Source organism: Vulpes vulpes, chromosome 9 (genome assembly GCF_048418805.1).
Source record: "Vulpes vulpes isolate BD-2025 chromosome 9, VulVul3, whole genome shotgun sequence".
Classification (NCBI taxonomy): domain Eukaryota; kingdom Metazoa; phylum Chordata; class Mammalia; order Carnivora; family Canidae; genus Vulpes; species Vulpes vulpes.
Genome location: NC_132788.1, coordinates 97296217 through 97308368, shown reverse-complemented (window position 1 = coordinate 97308368; position 12152 = coordinate 97296217). Strand labels below are relative to the sequence as shown.

At 48.4% G+C, this 12152-nt stretch overlaps 1 protein-coding gene and 1 long non-coding RNA gene across 10 annotated transcripts in view; one reads left to right on the top strand and one right to left on the bottom strand.

Moving 5' to 3' along the window:
• Positions 1-764: 764 nt before the first annotated feature.
• Positions 765-6801, top strand: LOC140593949 (uncharacterized). Its single transcript, XR_011994440.1, has 3 exons — positions 765-949; positions 1906-1997; positions 3153-6801. It is a non-coding gene; the product is annotated as an uncharacterized lncRNA (long non-coding RNA).
• Positions 6802-9743: 2942 nt separating this feature from the next.
• Positions 9744-12152, bottom strand: part of SUGP2 (SURP and G-patch domain containing 2) — a 29882-nt gene continuing 27473 nt past the window's right edge. For all 9 annotated transcript variants that reach the window (XM_072721141.1, XM_072721147.1, XM_072721143.1 and 6 more), the window contains one exon: positions 9744-10011. The gene's annotated coding sequence lies outside the window, so the exon portion shown is untranslated. The remainder of the gene's footprint in view (positions 10012-12152) is intronic.

Here is a 12152-nt window from a genome sequence, read left to right as displayed (position 1 = left end):
TTTGTCACTGTGATTGGTTCAATGACAGTCATATGCCACAGACTGTGTCAATAAGATGCAATCCTAGTGCTTCCACTAAAGCTATCAAACAACTGAGCTTTTTAAATATTGCTTGAGTGGATAAGGGTCAATTCAGAGTTGCTGGCTGCCATCTCATCTGAGAATGAAGCTGACACAAAGACAGGAGAGTCAAGAGATGGAGAAAGACACTGCTCTGTGAGGTTGGTTAAGTCCCTCGATCCAGCTGAGCCTGAAGCCATCATTTTCAATTCCATTAACCAGTTAATTCCATTCGACTTTATGCTGACAAGAGTTCTCGCGGATATAGCCCTTATTAGTGGTGTGATAAAGATCGTTAAACAACCTCTCTGGGCTTCAGTTTCCTCATCTGTAAAACAGGTTGTGATTGTCTAAGATGAGAGGAGCATGTGTGGTGAACATCCCGTGCCCCGTGCTATGCCTGATGTTATAAAACTTCAATATCATCAAGGACACTCCCAGCTCAACGAGGTTCCTGTTTACTCAGATATTGGAAAGTTTTCTGAGGGACACAGTTGAGCCCACCCATCCCCACCCACTGCAATAATCCACCAAGAATGCTGAAGACCAGAAGGATGGAGTGAGTGGACGTCTCAGGTCTGGGCTCTGGGGCTGGGCTCTGGGGCAGTGGTCACACAATGGCCTGGGATCAAGGCTGTTGTGACACAGCTTCACTGAGCTAGAGGCATCAATGAGCCGATGGAACTGCTTAGAAAATCCTTGCTGGTGAACGTACCAGGTCTTTTAGCTGAGCAGTTGTCCGACATGCAGGGTCTGTGGCTCCGTTTCTTTTGGCCCACTTTGGGGCAGGAGTGGCATGTATGTGGGACTGGAGGACATGACACCCTCCACCCTGGCCTCCAGCACCTGTGGCCTGCCCCTGGAACAGAGCCTGAGAGAGGATTTGTGGGTGAGTGATTTTTAAAGAAACCTCCCAGGCAGACAGGGGTGGGGGTGGGGGTTGGTGAAGTAGGGGAGAATGAGTAAAGGGGTGCATCCAGCAGAGTCCTTTTGGCTCTGTGCTGCTAGGTGATCTGGAAGTGCTTCATGCTTGAGGGCAAGGCAGCTGGGGCATTCACACCCCCACACCAACCGGTCAGGGCTGCCCTGGGAATGTCAATTCTAGCCCAGGGCAACCCCCCACCAAATCACATAGAGCCTGAAAGAGGATTTGTGGGTGAGTGATTTTTAAAGAAAGCTCCCAGGCAATCAAGGGCAGGGAGTTGGTGTGATAGGGGAGGGAGGGGAGAATGAGTAAGGGGGTGCCTCCCACAGAGTTCCTTTGGCTGTGGTTAAGTGGGGTAGGGATCCAGGGGTGTGGATGGGCAGAACAGTATCTGCTTCCATTCTGGCCTTTCCAAGTTGCTCTTTTAAAAGTATAAATTGAAGAAGCCAGACACAAAAGGTCACATAGTGTGTAAGCCCATGGATAGGAAAGGTCCAGAACAGGAAAATCCATAGAGACAGAAGGCAGATAAACAGTTGCCAGGGGCTGGTGGGGTGGGGAGTGATGGCTCATGGGCACAGTTTCTTTCGGGGTGATAAAAATGTTCCGGAGGAACTACATAGAGGTGATGATTGTACAATATTGTGAATGCACTAAATGACATGGGATTGAACATTTTAAAATGGTTAATTTTATGTTATGTGAATTTTTAAAAAAAGTATAAATAGGGCCATACCCCGGCTGTGCTACAAAGCCTCCCATGGCTCCCTATTGCCTTGATACAAGGTATATACTTGTATCTCACCCCCAAAACTCCCCAACCTTGACTCCCTCCTCTTCCCAAAGCAAGGCTCATTTGTACCTCAGGGTCTTTGCACATGTCATTCCTACTGCCTGGCATGCTTTTATTCATCTTTCAGATCTCCAATGAAATGTCACCTCCCAGACTGGGCCCCATCACTACCCTTTCTTTGTACCTTGGATGTTTCCTTCAAATGACTGACTCTAGATGGTAATTTCATTGTGGGGTTTTTTTAAATTATTTTTTTAAAGATTTTATTTATTTGTTTGAGAGAGAGAGAGAGAGCCCAGGTGGGGAGTGGGGAGGGAAGGAGGGGGAGAGAGAGATGAAGAAGCATTCTGCTGAGCAGCTGAGCAAAGGAGCCCTATGCGGGCTTGATCCCAGGACTCTGGGATCATGATCTGAGTCAGAGGCAGACACTTAACCAACAGAGCCACCGAGGTGCCCCTCCTTGTGGTTTTATTTTATTTTTTATTTTTTTAATTTAATTTAATTTTATTTATTTATGATAGTCACAGAGAGAGAGATAGAGAGAGAGAGAGAGAGAGAGAGAGAGAGAGAGATCGAGAGGCAGAGACATAGGCAGAGGGAGAAGCAGGCTCCATGCACCAGGAGCCCGACGTGGGATTCGATCCCGGGTCTCCAGGATCGTGCCCTGGGCCAAAGGCAGGCGCCACACCGCTGCGCCACCCAGGGTTCCCTCCTTGTGGTTTTAGATGTTAAGTAGGAAGTTAGGTGTTCCTCAAATGTGTGGCGAATGAATGAATGAATGAATGAATGAGTGAATCAACAAATAGATGGAGGAAGGCAACTGAGAGACTGCCAGGGAGAAGCCGGAGAGACTTTCATGGCAGCCTGCAGATAGGTCCTAAAAGGAAGCGACGTTTTATCACCCAGCTGACAGGGAAAGAGACCGTCTCCATTCAAATCTGGTGCTTTTTTCCCTCAGAATAGCACAGCTGTCTCCAAAACAAAGACCTACAATTGCTGCCAGCACGTGCTTCGTCATTTTTACTTCCTTTGAATATTCTTCAATGGATTTTCTTTCCAAACTGCACAACATGTATTCGTAGTGAGTGTGACAGGCACGCAGTGGGCGGGGGAGGGGGTGCAGGAACAGCCCCTGCCCCACCCTCACCCACTTTCCCAGGTTAGAAGCCCTGTCTTCTGGGTGCTCAAACATAGCTGAGAGTCCTTGTATATGGAGGATCTGTCCACATTGTACAAAATTTCTATGAAAATCATATCATACTTTGTAAAGGGATTTTCTCTCTCAGGGTCAGTTTGGTTAAATGCTCCATCACATTTCAGATCTGAAGTTCTCTTAATTTTTCCCTTCCTTCCCTCTATTTGCTTTGTCCCCAGGATTCCGCCAGGACAAGCAAGGCTCCTGGAAGATCTGTGGCTAGGCCTTACACCTTGGGTTTTTAAAGACACCGGTTCCGATGGGTTGGCCAAAAGGCTGGAGTAGGGTACAACCCCTGTGGAAAACAACTTGGCACTCCTCAAAAGGTTAAACACAGAGGTACCTCATGATCTAGCAATTTCACTCCTAGGTATAGACCCAAATAAAATAAAAACAAGTGTTCACATAAATCCTTGTATACCATGTTCACAATCACCAAAAGGTAGGAACTGCCCAAATGTCCATCAGTGGATGAATGGATAAACAAAATGTGGTCCATCTATGCAGTGGAATATTATTTAGCCATAGAAAGGAAGGAAGCTCTGACACCCACTACAACATGGATGAACCTTGAAAACATGCTCAGTGAAAGAAGCCAGGCACAAAACACTCACATAGTGTGTGATTCTATCTATATGAAATATCCAGAACAGGCAAATCCATACATTTAGGAAGGAGAGTAGTAGTTGGCAGCGGCTGGAGAGGTTAGGAAAAATAGGGAGTGACTGTTAATGGGCACAGGGTCTCCTTTTGGGGTGATGGGAATGTTCTGGAACTGGACAAAGCTGGTGTTGCACAACATGATAAACCTACTACCTGCCCCTGAATTGTTCCCTTTAAAGTGGTTAATTTTATGTGATGTTTGCATCAATTAGAAATCAAAAAGTTGGGGTAATCCCCATGGAAGCCAGCAAGGGGGGAGGTGTCATCCTCGCTAATACAGGTAAGTGCTGAGTGTTAGCGATTCTAACATTTAGCTGCGCTTGTGGTCAGTGGGAGGGTGCTTCTTCTCATGCATTTATTGGCTGCCTGCATTGCTGTCCTCTGAAACCCTTATACAGAAACTCTTCTTGGCGGATGCGCCAAGATGGGAGGAATATCCTTATTGTACAAATGAAGAAACCGAGGCACCTAGGGGTGAAGTGAATTTTCCAAGGTCCCCCACTGTGGCCCTTCCAGCACATCACAGGGTTTAGGTAGAGGCTTGGGGAACTTTATCTGTAGCAGGAGTAAGCTGATGGTAAACCGCAATGACAAGTCCACAGTGACTCAGGATGGTCGTCCTGTGCAGCTGACATCTGTGAGCTTCACAGTGTCCTGCCATGGATTCTCAGAGCATCTGGCAGTAGATACTACTCTTTTCCCATCTTACAAATGAGGCAATAGGGGCTCAGAGAGGTAGATCACTCGCCGCAGGTCACACAGTACAGTGAGGACGTGTTAAGACAGTATTCCAAACCTCAAGTTCCACTTTGCTCTGAGCTGCCCCCAGGCAAAAGCAAGTCATGGAGATGTGGATGTTGAAATCTCAAAGCAGAAACCTCACTACTCACAACCAGATTAGGAACTCCAAGAACCTACAGCGGCACTCCCACAAGTCCAACCTGAGAAATCTCTGGAGAAAACTGGAGCAAAGCAAAGCTCAGCTCATGAGGTCCCCCTCCTGGGGTCTGAAGGAAGTGGCTGGTGCCAGATTCATAGCAGAGTTGTGATTCCTGGGAATGTCCAAGTTCCCAGGGCCATGAGCGTGGGCTTGGTGGGAAATAGAAATGACATGTATGCATGTGCCTGTGTGTACATGTCTGCTCGCATCTGCATATGTGCACGTGTCTTTTTAAAATATATTTTATTTATTCATGAGAGACACAGAGAGAGAGAGAGAGAGAGAGGCGGGGGCAGAGACAGAAGCAGGCTCCATGCAGGGAGCCTGATATGGGACTTGATCCCGGGACTCCAGGATCATGCATCACGCCCTGGGCTGAAAGCAGGCACTACACCACTGAACCACCCAGGGATCCCCCCATATGGGGGGCTTTAAAACCAGATAAGACCAAGTGGAAATCCTGGTGTTTGAGTGTGTGTCTGGAGTCAGGCTGTCCAGAGCCTCAATTTCTCTACTGAGAAATGGACCAGTTTCTGCTGGATATAAGGATTAGATTCCATGGAGACCAGCAACTATCAGATTTGTCACAGTATACAGTCTGTGTTATGGGCTCTGAAGTTGAAGCCTGTGATATCCTTGGATTCTCAAAGCAAATGCAAGGCTGTGTTTATGATCCACATTTTCATAGACATATAATTTTTTGTCATTCTAAAATGATACAAGCAAATACTTCAAACCACACAGAAATATATGCAGTAAATAGTGAATATTCCACCCACGACCCAGCCCACTTCCCAAAGGAACGTCTGTTAATAGGTGGGTGTGTTTTCCAGAATTCGTGACCACGTATTTACATATTTGAGCTTGTATTTCTATTTCCATATAGTCCGCTACAGTATATTAAAATGGTGATGGAAATACTATAAAGTGGATTTTAAATTAATAGGGCATCCTTCACTCCTTCGGCTCATGCTAAAAGTATCTGATGTTATGGATGCAAGAAATGGAGTCCTAGAGGGCATGGAGGTTGTTCAAGGTCATCCGTTCTTACACTCCCAGGCTGAGACATGACTAGAGTCTACCTGTCCATCCCAAGAAGGATCCCATCTGTAAGGATGGGGCTTTAGACATTGTACAAAGTTCATTTGTTCATTGTCCTTTTATTACACATTCATTTGATTCAGTCCTCTGTGGAGGAGGCCCCAGCCTGGGTGAGACAGAGCCGGGCAACCTTAGTTCAGGGGGGTCAGAGGCAGGTCTGCAGGCCTCAGGAAGCCAGAGGGGCATCCAGGCCTCTGTCTGCAGAGAGCAGCGTGGAAATGGGCCCTGGAGATTGAATGGAGGTCCCACAGGCATAGTAAGGCCTGGGGACAGGGTGAAGAGTCACCCCATTGCTGGCCAGCTAGGTGGAATAAGACCCTCCTCAATACTTGATGTTCATGAATAAGAACTGATACCTAACTCTGGGCCTAAACTGTAAGTCTCAGCCATTGGCTAGAGAGGTTGCTGCCTGCTGTAGCACGGTGCCAGCCCCACCCAGATGGGGAAACTGAGGCTGAAGCAGGTACGGAGACTTTGAAGAACCAGTGCAATCTGGGGCCAGGTTCTACCTCTTTCTGGGCCTCAGTTTCCCCATGTGTACAATAGGAGAGCAGGTGGCAGAGTAGTAGCTGGGCAAGAATTTGGCTCCAGCTCCAGCACTGTCACCCTCCCTCCAACCTGCAAGTGACTAATCCCTCCAAACACATGGGTGTTGTACAATTTACCCCTCTCTGGCTGACCCTAGGCCTCAACCCCTCCTCTGTTGAAGGGAGTTAGTTTGGGGGTGTGACCCCACCCTCTACCTGGCAGCAGAGCAGGGCCTAGATGCATAGTGACTGGGCTTGGGGATCTCATGCACAACGTTGGCTTCCCAGGAGGGGAATCAGGCTCAAAACCAAGACTGGCCTCTCTAAATCCTCTCTCTGTGAGCAGCCCTCGATTATTGCTTTTAACTCTGCAAGCCCAAGGCCTCATTTCCCTCGAAGGAAACCAAGGCTTGGAAAGTCCTATAGCTCATCAGCTGTGAGGAGGGTCAGCTGCAGCCTTCTCCCTACTGGCATAACCTTCTCCCTGCTGGCGCATCTCTGGCCTTCAAGACCTGCCCCCATGGGTGGGCATCAGGCCGTCAATGGATGGAGGGGGACATCAGGCCTGGAGGGACAAACAAGGTCACCTGCAGCTAGGTTGCCGCTGGCTCCAGGGAGGTTGAGGTTGGGGGGCTTGTGGCAGGAGCGGTGGGCTCAGAGTAGCAGAATCTAGAAGCAGCAGAGAGGGGTGGCAGCTAGGTCCACATCTGGAACCGAGCATGGGGACAAGGTCTGGAGGAGTCAAGGCCCATGCTCTGTGGTTCAGTCCACCTTGAGGGTAGAGCCTCCCTCTTCCAGGGACCACAGCCCCCCACATCCTAGAGAGGCAGGCACAGCTGGGGAAAACTGGGGTGCTAACAGGGTCACTCCTGAAATTGCATGGCACAGGAATGCGGTGGAGGGATGGAGTAAAGCGGAGAGATGCCAGGAAGACCCTTTGGTCCCGGAATCACCATTTCCAGGGCTTTATCCAGAGAATGTTCTGGGATATAGTAGCCAAGGCTTGGGAAAAACTCAAATGCCTCTGGGTGGAGAACCTAAATCAATGACAGTCCATTACATATATATGTACATTTTCTGGGGAAATTTTTTAAGTGGAAAAAAAAAAAAAAAAACAACAGGCAGACTAAACCCTGCAGTAGAATTAACATTTTAAAGAAAGTGGGCAGCCCCGGTGACGCAGCTAGCACTGCCTGCAGCCCAGGGCGTGATCCTGGAGACCTGAGATCAAGTCCCACGTCGGGCTCCCTGAATGGAGCCTGCTTCTCCCTCTGCCTGTCTCTGCCTCTCTCTCTCTCTGTCTCTCATGAATAAATAAAATCTTAAAAAAAAATTTTTTTTTAAGAAAGGTTATATCTAAAATATGCCTGTAAACACAATCGTCTACATGTAAGGGATCTGAGACCTGGGTGCTGGGGGCTGGGGAGGCATTTTTCACAGAACACATTTCTGTACCTTTTGATTTTGGCCAGGTGTTACTTATTCACAAACAGTACTAAAAGTTTTTACTTCCATGAAAAAACCGTGGAGATCTCCAGTCACATAAAGACACGAGTCTCCATGTAGTATACCTGGTGTCTTGTTATTTTTAAAAGTTTATTTGGTTATTATTTGCTTTTATGTGAGAGTGGGAAGGAGAGATAATTTCTGTGCTTTACTCTGCACATATCTGGTTTGATCTTTTACAAAGAAAATGTGCAAGTGTTGCCTGAATGCGCCTGTTTGCATGTATCACACACCCACGTTACATACGTGCATGTGCATGCATGCATAGTAAAAGCTTGCTTTAAAACCACAAGCTTTTTTTTTAACTTAAAGATTTTATTTGACACAGAAGAGAGCGTGCGCCCGCACACAAGCAGAAGGAGCAGCAGGCAGAGGGAGAGGGAGAAGCAGGCTCCCTGCTGAGCAAGGAGGCAGCCAGTGGGGCTGGATCCCAGGACTCTGGATCATGGCCTGAGCCGAAGGTAGATGCTTAACTTGCTGAGCCACCCAGGCACCCCCCACAAGCTGCTTTCAATGTCCAGCAGTGCCTTCTGCTTCTCTCAGGGCCCCAGGGCATCCAGAAGGCTTCCAGAAGGAGGTGCTGGGGAGAAGGAAAGGGGAGGGGCCCTCAAGGCCAAGAACAGTATATTTAGGTCCCAGTTAGCTCTAAATAACAAGACAACAGAGGATATTATACCTTCCAAACTGGAAGAAAACCAACCCCCCTGGCAGCCTGGATGGCTCAGCGGTTTAGCACCACCTTCATTCCAGGGCATGATTCTGGGGACCCAGGATCGAGTCCCATGTCAGGCTTCCTGCATGGAGCCTGCTTTTCCCTCTGCCTATCTCTGCCTCTCTCTCTCTCTGATGAAGGAAGGGGAAGGGGAAGGGGAAGGGAGGAAAGAAAAAAGAGAAAAGAAAAAAGAGAAAAGAAAAAAGAGAAAAGAAAGAAAACCTCCCCAGATTATAGAGCAGAAACAAAGCCTAAGGACAAAGCCTAGATGGGTGTCCCAGGCCGGAAACCTTCACTCCATGGGTCCTCATCTAAGTGACTTTCACCAGCCTGGGGAGGTGGTAAGAGGAGGTGTTGGCCAGTTAGGGGCAGCTGCTGGAGAGTAATTTGCTCACCCTCTACCTCTGGTTTCCCAAGAAGGGGTGGGAGGTGAAGTGGGGTAGTAGTGGGTTCTGAGCAACTTTCTCAGGGAGGGCACTGAAGCTCGAAGTTAGACACTGCCCTCTTGGGCTCTTGTAAAGATGAAGCAAGAGAAGGAGGTACTTGACTGGCAATAGCTCCCACCATGGTCAAATGGGTCCCTGCCACTCTTGAGCATCCTCTAGGACACAGTAGGGAGAAGGGAGGCTTGGGTTCCCACATCCCAGGGGACCTTGTTTCATTTGCCTCTAACTGGCCAACAAACACCCCAAACCCATTCTGGGACCCCTGTGCCCTGGGTACAACAGCAGCCTGGTTCCTCCCCATCACCTTGCCCTCATGTGGAAGCCCTTGTAGGTCTGGTATGTCCCTACTGCAGCCTTTGGCCTCATCCCTTACCCAAAGGGCCAGAAGGTGGAAGAATCAGAGTGGGCAGCACACATGACTAGCAGGGAGCTTTGAAGATGCCTATGGGCAGACCTCCTCACTCAGGGGAGGCCCAGGTGGACCCTGGTTTAATGCTTGACAGCTGCAGCCCTGACTTTGGGAGTGTGTAAAGCCTGAGAGGAGTTAGAGGAGTCATCAGCAGAAGGGCAGGCATCCTTAACATTCTCAAAGCTGGGTTTTATACCCAGCAGTACCTCCTCACTCAGAGAAGAGGGCATGCCCACCCCACCCCCTATGGCTGGCATTGATCACCACCTGCTCTCTGGCATCTTCCAGGATTTCCCAGTAACTTAAAAGGCCTGAGGTGAGCAGTCAGAAAGGCCGTGGCAGGCAGAAGGGGATGCCTGGGAGGCAGTACTATGTCCAACTTGGTTCCATGTAGGTATTACAACATCTGTCATGTGTTCCCCGACCTGCCAAATTTAAAAAGCACATCAACAGAGACGATGGAATATTGGGTTTCCTCTACATTTATTGCAACTGCTAAATGATTAACAACATTCACAACTTCTTAGATTAAAAAAAAAAAAAAAAAAAAAAAAAAACCAAAAACTTCCATTTTGTAACATCACAAATGTCTTCTAGGTTTTACCAAGGACCAAAAATGCTAAAATTCTCTATATGATTTCCAGTGATGGAAACAAGCCAGAGACAGTAAGCACCCAAAGTGGCGAGTTAGCACTTTCCGGATGCCTGTCGTCCTCATGGAAGAGACCCTGGAACTAGAATGACAGAAAAGATACTGTGACTTCGACAAGGCTATGCAACCACACATCGCGCTTGTACGCACATTCCCTGCGAGCAGCCTTTGCCAGAGAGAGCAAGGGAGAGCGCGGAGGGCCTGTGCGCACTGGTCCCTAGCCAACAGCTGGCACAATGACACACCAGGCTCCCCCCGCCAGTTCCCATGACGTCAAACCCACAGGAAAAGCATCACCTGAGTGCTCAGAGGACCTTCCAGGATCAAGAAGTAGGTGTTCCCTTTGACGTTTGCCAAAGGCTCACAGGGTCAGCTCAAAGCGGGATGTCCCCAGGAGGAAGAGTGGCAGGAGGCTGTGGGGACAGGGCTTATACCCTGGGAATTCCTAAAGCACTTTACTTATAAATAAAAGTGGAGAGAGCCAAGAACGAATATACTAGCACAAAGTGAATATGATGGTCAGAGCTATCTACGCCACAGAGAAAGAGCTAGAACCTATTCAGGGAATACATACGTGCCTTACTCAGGGACAATGGGCACTCTGTGAAAGGCCAGAGAAGACCAAGGCCCTGTTCTCAGATTTCCATCCAGGTGCCCAACCCACAGCCAAAAAGGAAGGCTACTGGAAGGATTAGGAAAGAAAGGAGATGATCCCCCATAGCTATGGTTCCCCTAAACCACACCACCCCTGCAGTCTGCTTAAACTTTGCGGAGGCACCTCCATCATCTCCCTGGGCATAAAGATCTGCTGGTTGCCCATGCAATAGAAGCAGCTAGAAGTAAGCAGAGCCTGGAGGCTCCACCTGACATGAAGAGAGACAGCACAGGCCTGTGATGGTGGGTGTGGGCCCCACAAGACAGAGCCAGAGGAGGCTGAGACTATAGTCGGCGCCTGTGGCTTTAAGAAAGCAAAGACTGGCCAACATGGTAACTCACTGCTGTGCCCCCCAAAGCTTGCAGTGTCAGCAGGATCCCAAGTTTCCCAGATCTGAGCACGTATTTAAAACTTCAACACTGCTGCTTTATGAGGAAGGCTTGAGATCCCCACAGCCTGAGAACGTCGCACGTAGCTGCAAGGAGAGAGCGCCAGGAGAAGATGGAAGGGCGGCAATCACACGCTAGAAATAGCAAGCAGCTGCGAGCCCACCCCAAGAGGACGCTTTCTGTTCTGTACAAAGGCCCTGATAACACAATTCTTTACACTCTGCCACGCATGCCAGAAATGAAGCTTCTTGAAGAGTTTATACCTCCATTCCCTGGTAGAAGAAACTCCATATGTGCTTTTTAAAAAAAGCAAACGGGAATTTGTGGATTCTAGAGAGATATGTGAATTGAGGGAAGTTTCATCAACATAATGATTACTCCCCACCAAATACAGCGCTATTATACTGTCGCTAAACTTCATTACATCTCTTGGGATGCATTTAAGAGTCAAGACTCCATAAATAACACATTCATGGAATCAAGAATCTCCACTTGTCGAAAGAGCTCCCAAGCTCCAACTCGCAAGCTGTGGTAAAAGAGCGGACTTCACTAATATGGAATTACATCCCCCATTTACAGTCTTGAAACGATGAAAAGCCAGTCTGTCATCATTTTGGTATCAACTTTGCTAACAAAGCACCTGTGGAGAACAAGGTTCCCTGGACTGGAAACCTGACAAGAGTCAGTTCCTGAGCACTAACAGGGTGCCCACCTTCTGAGGGGGAACCAGGAAAGACTTGCAGAGGACTGGCCACCACAAGCATTTGAAGAGTGGGGGGAAAGGCAAAGCAGATTGGAAATGGTGCATTCTTTATTCCTTTAGAAAGAAGAAAAGCCAGCGGAACCTCCGCACCAGAACTGCAGAGACGCTTGTTTCTTGTGTACACACCAAACCTACTTGGGCACTGGCTCCAGGGTAGATCCAGGGCAGAGGTGGCGCTTTAAGAGTAATTGCTGCTTCAAGCCTTATTTTTCTCACCAATGGTTTCATCTATTCAGGGAGAGAACGATTTTGTTCAAAACTGAGTTGGAAATTACGGGTGGGGAAGGCAACCAAAAAGAAAGGAGAAAGAAGGGGATGTTTACATGGGCCCAAGGCCCTTGAGAAGGAAAAGGATTTGAAGATGCCTAGAAAGGGATGTGGCAAAGCAGCTGGCCTGTGTGGCGCTGGCTTCCAGA